Below are 6,145 nucleotides of genomic sequence, written 5' to 3' on the forward strand. Positions count from 1 at the left end.
AATGAGTCACAGAACTGTAAAATTGCTCATAAATCTCCCTGAAAAAAGGCTTTAATATCAACGTCTTTGATCAAAAACTAGTAGCTGAGTAGCTGCATCACATTAGCACTAATGGCACTAACTGGTAACTGGAAGCATTTGGGAATTCACAAATTCGCACCAGATTGTAACTCAGATTATCATGCTGATTTGTTTTAAAATATAAATGTGTGTAAATTGTAAGGTGCCTGGTCTCATTGTTTATACGTAGATATGTATACAAGCACAAAACGTACATTTTTGTACATGGGGTGCATTCCCTTCAAAAACAAAAGTAATCCAATGCGTCTTCAGATGTCGAGAGTAAATGACGACTGCTATGTTTATTCTTACACCCAACAACAAAACACCTCAATTGCTTAGGAGGCATTCTTGTCTACACCTGCTCCGGTGTCGAAACGATGGCGGACTGAGTACAGCTAAATCAAGGCGGGTCTATGCTAAAACGACAGGGATGGGCCTGTGCAAAGTGACATCACTTTGCCATGAATCTGTGAACAGCTTGATCTGAGAAAGTGCTTATGATTTGTGGGGATTAAAAAAAAAAAAAAAAAGCACTGAGTGGATTTTTATGATTATAGGGTATGTGTACACTGCCAAGACACATTTAAGTTCAAACACCATGTAGAAGTGAATTTTGCATCCGATGTCCCCTTCAACTTAAATCGAAAACATAAATACAAATATAAACTTCACTTAAAAATTATTCATTACACTTCTGTACTTTAATTTATGGGACATGTAAGGTTATTAAATACATAAAACGTATACTACAATATTTCTTAACCCTCAGAAATGTGGAATTTAGAAATTAATAATAGAAAAAACTTAAATACACAATGGACCACATAAATCACAGTATTATTCGAAATTATGAGATTGGGTCCCATTAAATAATCAATAGTAATGTATTTGGCCTTCAATTTCTCACTTCAGTTGTGCTTTACAAAATAAAATTAATTATTTGCAACTTTAGGGTATGTGAGGTGCCTTGGAGAAATGCAAAACATCTGGTATTAGAGCAGAGGCCCTCATGATGGCCAATGTCTGTAAATTCTCATTCTAATAATTTGTGTAAAATCATGAGTTTGTCCAGCAATCCAGACGGAAAGTTAAGAAAACACAAATTTCCAAAAAAAAATTTAAATGGGTGTTTCATCCTCACACACAGCACTTTTTATTCAATTTGAATGAAGTGCTAATCTAAAATGGCCCCTTTTCTGGGTGCCAGATGAACCAAGAAGTGCTGAGCACTTGTTCGTAAACAGTAATTTCATCCACACAGTGACTGTGAATTATGTTTTTACAATACTTACCATGTATACTGTTATCTGAAAATAAATTTCAAGTTGAATGCACATTGCAACACACTGTTGTTGATTCAATGAGCCATCAAACGATTTGTGTCTGTTTGCTGTCGTGAAAACAACTCGCATTCTTAAAAACCGTCGAGCCACTTCCTCCCTTCGAGTGAAATTCAGATATATCTGTTATCGGATGTATGTGATGTGACCCTCATCCTCTAAGCAAACTGCAAGATTAATTAAGACTCTTCCCCTCCTCGCACTGTCTGCCCTCCCCCACTTATCCTTTCATTAATTTCACCTTTACTGTGGAGAATACCATCCAGGACTCATTACTATGAAAATTATATGCACTGCAGGCAAGACCTGAAGTATTTTTCTTTCTTTTTCCCGCTCCCTTCAAACAGCATGTTTTTTTTTTATAATTAAGAAGAATCCCTGCAGCTGTTGTTGACCCGCTCTATCATGCCTAGAAAGAGCTCTGGAAAAAAAAAATCAAAGAAAACAGTTTTCATCAAAGATATTACCTACAGCCTCAGTCCAAACCGGGTTACACACCTGACTGGAAATGCACATGGGATTACATTCAACTTTGTGGTTTTTATTCGCCCACCAAATGCAACATCAGCAGCTAGCTGTTGATATCAGAAGGAAGGTAGACATATTCACTGATATTTCATCTAAATCAAGACATAAAAAATTAGTTTTGCTCAATAAGTGCTAGCTTTTTGAGAAGACACTAAAATGAATGTGTTAGTATGCCAAAGAACAGATTCTTCCCTTCTCTTCATCCTCAAATCCTGTATCGACACAGTGGTCTTGTAAACTTCCACTTAATTTCATACTAGCACCCTGCAGGGTCCAGTATCAGTGATAAAGACCACCCTGCATAAACTCAGCAAGAAGCAAAGCTTGTTAAATTTACCAGTAAACATCATTTTAATCAATGAACATTGCTAAGATTTCCACACAGTGTAAGGAACCCACTAACAAAAATCAAGAAGACACAAGGGAAATCTGGTAGGTCAGGTGTCAACAGCAACCAGTGGAGTGGAAGAATTGAATGCATGAAAAAAAAAACAGCTCTTCAAATTTTACCACCTCTTGTGTGGTTAACCTGAGATCCTCTTTAGATTACAGACAGAGTTTTTGTACTTGGGGGTTCCAATGCAAAAAAAATCAAAACAACATTTCCAAATTTTCTGAGCATAAACAACTTCTGCGTCCGGAAAACTCAACATAAAACGAACTCAGCATAAACACTTCCATCATTATAAATATGGTTTTAAAAATTAGTATTAATACTATTATTCAGCAAGAATTAATTAAAATCTTCAGAAGTGACAGTAAAGACTTTTACATTTTTACAAAAGAATTCTAGTTCCACTAAATGCTTTTCATTCATCTGAACTTTTCATTCATCAAAGAAAAAGTGTATCACGGTTTCACATTTTTGCATCACAAAAAAAAAAGAAAAATAGCCTAAGCACACTGAGAAAAAAAAGTTGTATAAACAATTTTCACTCATAAATTGCTAGTAAATTTCATAAATAATTAGAGAAACGTCAAGTAATGCATTGAATTAAACATGGAATTTTGAAGCAGAAAGACTGGAATCTCAGAGCAATATAATCTTTATTTACAACTTTGAAAAATACTTTTTTTACAGTGCAGCATAACTGTTTTCAACATTGATAATAATAAGAAATTCTTCTTGAGCGCCAAATAAGCATATTAGAAAGATTTCAGAAGGTCAAATGTATGACACTGTGAATTCAGCTTTGCTATAACAGGAATAAATAAATTAATAATAATAATAATAATAATAATAATAATAATACATGTATGTGGTTTATTGCGCAAACAATTACAATAAAAAACACAGCAATGGCACTCCAAGATTACAGAGAGAAGAAAGAAATGAAGATGATAAATGGTTCAACTAAAACACAAAAATTAAAATTGCTGCAGGTTATCGAGTGAATGAAAAAAACTCCAACAAATAGCAGACTGCTCATAGACACACCCTCCAACAGATCCCACACTGAACAAAATCCACAGGCTTGAGAGAGTAACACGTTTAGCCTTGAAGCTCCTAATGGAACACACAGCAGCCAGAGTGAACATCTGGCCCTCATCAGGAGCCATCGACAGGGAGCCACACACTCAGCCTGCAGATGGTGGAGAGGTTCACACACAATGAGAGCTACCTCACATCCACTCCATCTATCTCCTCCTTTATGCTTCACACACACATACACACAGAGGCAATGCAGCGCACTAACAAAGACCCATTATAACCTATGAGCATCTGCATTTACTGACTCCAAAAATGAAGAGTCTGACACAGTCATACATCAATAAAAGCTCGTACACACTAGATGACAGTTGAAATGGCAATACGCCTCAGTTGAGAAAACGAGCGCTCGGCTTCCAGGAATATTAATGCAGTTTTTCACTATTAATGCATGAAACAAATGAGGAGAGAAATGCACACATCTGGGTGCAGCACACATATGAGGGCTTTAAAGCAGTTCATAAGATTTAAATGGTGTGGTTTAGAAAGAGTTATTGATGGGGAATGTACGCAATACGCAATGCTTATGCAGTGAGGGATATTCAACCATTTAGACTGTTCTCTCAAACACCATAAAAGAAAAAACGCCCATGCTGCAATCAAACATTGAACTGCTGTGACCTTTTTTTGTTTAATTTCCCCAAAATGAAGATATAAACCTAGAAAGTCAAATACCCAGAGCTGACTGAAATGAAGCGCCTCCAAAAAACGTTCTATCTCCTCCTCCTCATTCACACGGTCATCATCCGAAGGGCTATTTAACCTACAGAATGAGTTGCAGCTTTTGAGCTGCCAGTATCTCTTATTGTCACATGTCAGAGACTCCTGCTTCATTAAGTATTGGAAGGGCCGAAAGCAATTGGTTTGGGCATGTAATCTGCAAGGCATCCGCGGGATCTGGTGGGAAAATGAGAGCAGGGGAGACCGCAGACACCCCGTGCCTCCAGCCAGCCGCTTTCAGTATTCCAGGGCAGAGCCAGAGCAATTAACAGCCCTATTGCCTTCCCTCCGCACTGCTCTGTGTTTGCCGTGTGCCATTAGGCACCGGGTAGCACCTGTCAATGGACAGCCATTCTCCCAGGCCCCCAGTGCGCCGGCCGTGATTGATGACAGGTCACCCCACAGACAGTCCCTTTGAATTTTCAATTCTTCTATGGGGAAATTGCTCATTTCTTAGAAGTACATTTTCATTTTTGCAACAAGACAGCATCCTAAGTTTCTATATTACTCTAAGCCCGGCTGTGGAATTGTGATGTATTGCGGCATGCATTGGACACAAAAAAATTTAATTTGTGCTGACTTTATTACGTGCTATTTTTTCCACCATCATTGATGTGCCAAGTTACCATGGAATACAGATTTAAGCGGACGTGACGTACTTATTCAGATAAGCGCGGCAAACACTCTCACTCATCATAGCTACAGAGTTAAGATTGTCAGTTTGACATTGTGCAGTGCTTTTTTCAGCCATTGGGGCATTTTTATAATATAAAACTTGTATCCTATTGGACGCGGCATTGACTTCAAAGGAGGTTATTTGTCATCGTACAGATTTACACTGTCACTCAGCCATCACACAGATTTACAAGACATTTATATCACTTTAAGCTCCTCGGGTGTACTCGGTCGAGGATGGCAGATGAGTGGTGATGCCGTGTTCTGGCAGGGGCACAGCAGTCTGCAAGCTCAGAAGCGCCATGATTACGGCTGTCTTAAACACCTAATAAAATTCCCGTATTTTAACTGCACTCGTACAAAAGAGCATCTGCTTCTGAGAGGTGGTTAAGGGTGACTGTATTAAGGCTTCACAGATTCTGCGAGCTTGGGTCCGACCCAAGGGGCTAAAACATGCATCGCGATTGTTTGGGTGTGTAAATATTTGGAATGCTCAAAGTGTTTCCTTTTTGGACAGATGATTAGCCGAAACATCTGGAGGAGAATCAAGCCCACATCTTTTAATAGGAGCTCCAGATGCCAAAAAGACTGAGTTCTGCAAGTGGTGTCGGAAAATGGAAAGACAGGACGAATGGGAAGAGGGCTTTAATAACAGCAATTACGCTTTTAATTAACCCCTGCGGTCCGTCGGCTTTTTCAAACAAAATTGAAAAGTCAGGGTTTGGACACTGCTCCACAGCAGGCATTGTTTTACAGTGCTAAAACGTTAGAGGAATAAAAATTAGGAAATGGCTGTGTAAAGTGTAAAAAAAAAAAACTGAAATTAAAATGGCCTAAAAGGACATGCAGACAACTGTAAGACAGCTAGCAGTTGCTGACTGGGTTGTTCTACAGAATGGCACTGACAGGCAGTAATGGCAAAGTAGCACTGTCTGCATGTGTGCCTTAACTCCCACATCTCCTTTTTCGGCCTTAATTAGACAGACTTAATGTGTAGTGAAGTGTGACTGATACTGTGATATTTGTGTCTCTGATGGAGGCAAATGTGATGCTAACACCTCTGCCAGCAGTGGGCCATCAGCAAGCATCTGGAGAATTCACAGGGGAGGTGAAACCTCACAGCTTCCACCACCTAATGAAGCCATGCTTGGTTACTGGACTCCAAACAAACAACCAAACCAACAAAGCAAATCATATAGTCTGGATGTAATTTAGCCATGTTTACACATTTCAGACCATGGCTTTCAACAGAAAATTGCATGTTCCTTTGGTGGGCCTGTAGTGCCCCAGAGGAAGTCAGGGCAGTGTGTGACATATAAATATAATTTAC

This window comes from Sinocyclocheilus anshuiensis, unplaced genomic scaffold, assembly GCF_001515605.1.
Source record: "Sinocyclocheilus anshuiensis isolate Anshui unplaced genomic scaffold, SAMN03320099.WGS_v1.1 scaffold1966, whole genome shotgun sequence".
Taxonomy (NCBI): Eukaryota; Metazoa; Chordata; class Actinopteri; order Cypriniformes; family Cyprinidae; genus Sinocyclocheilus; species Sinocyclocheilus anshuiensis.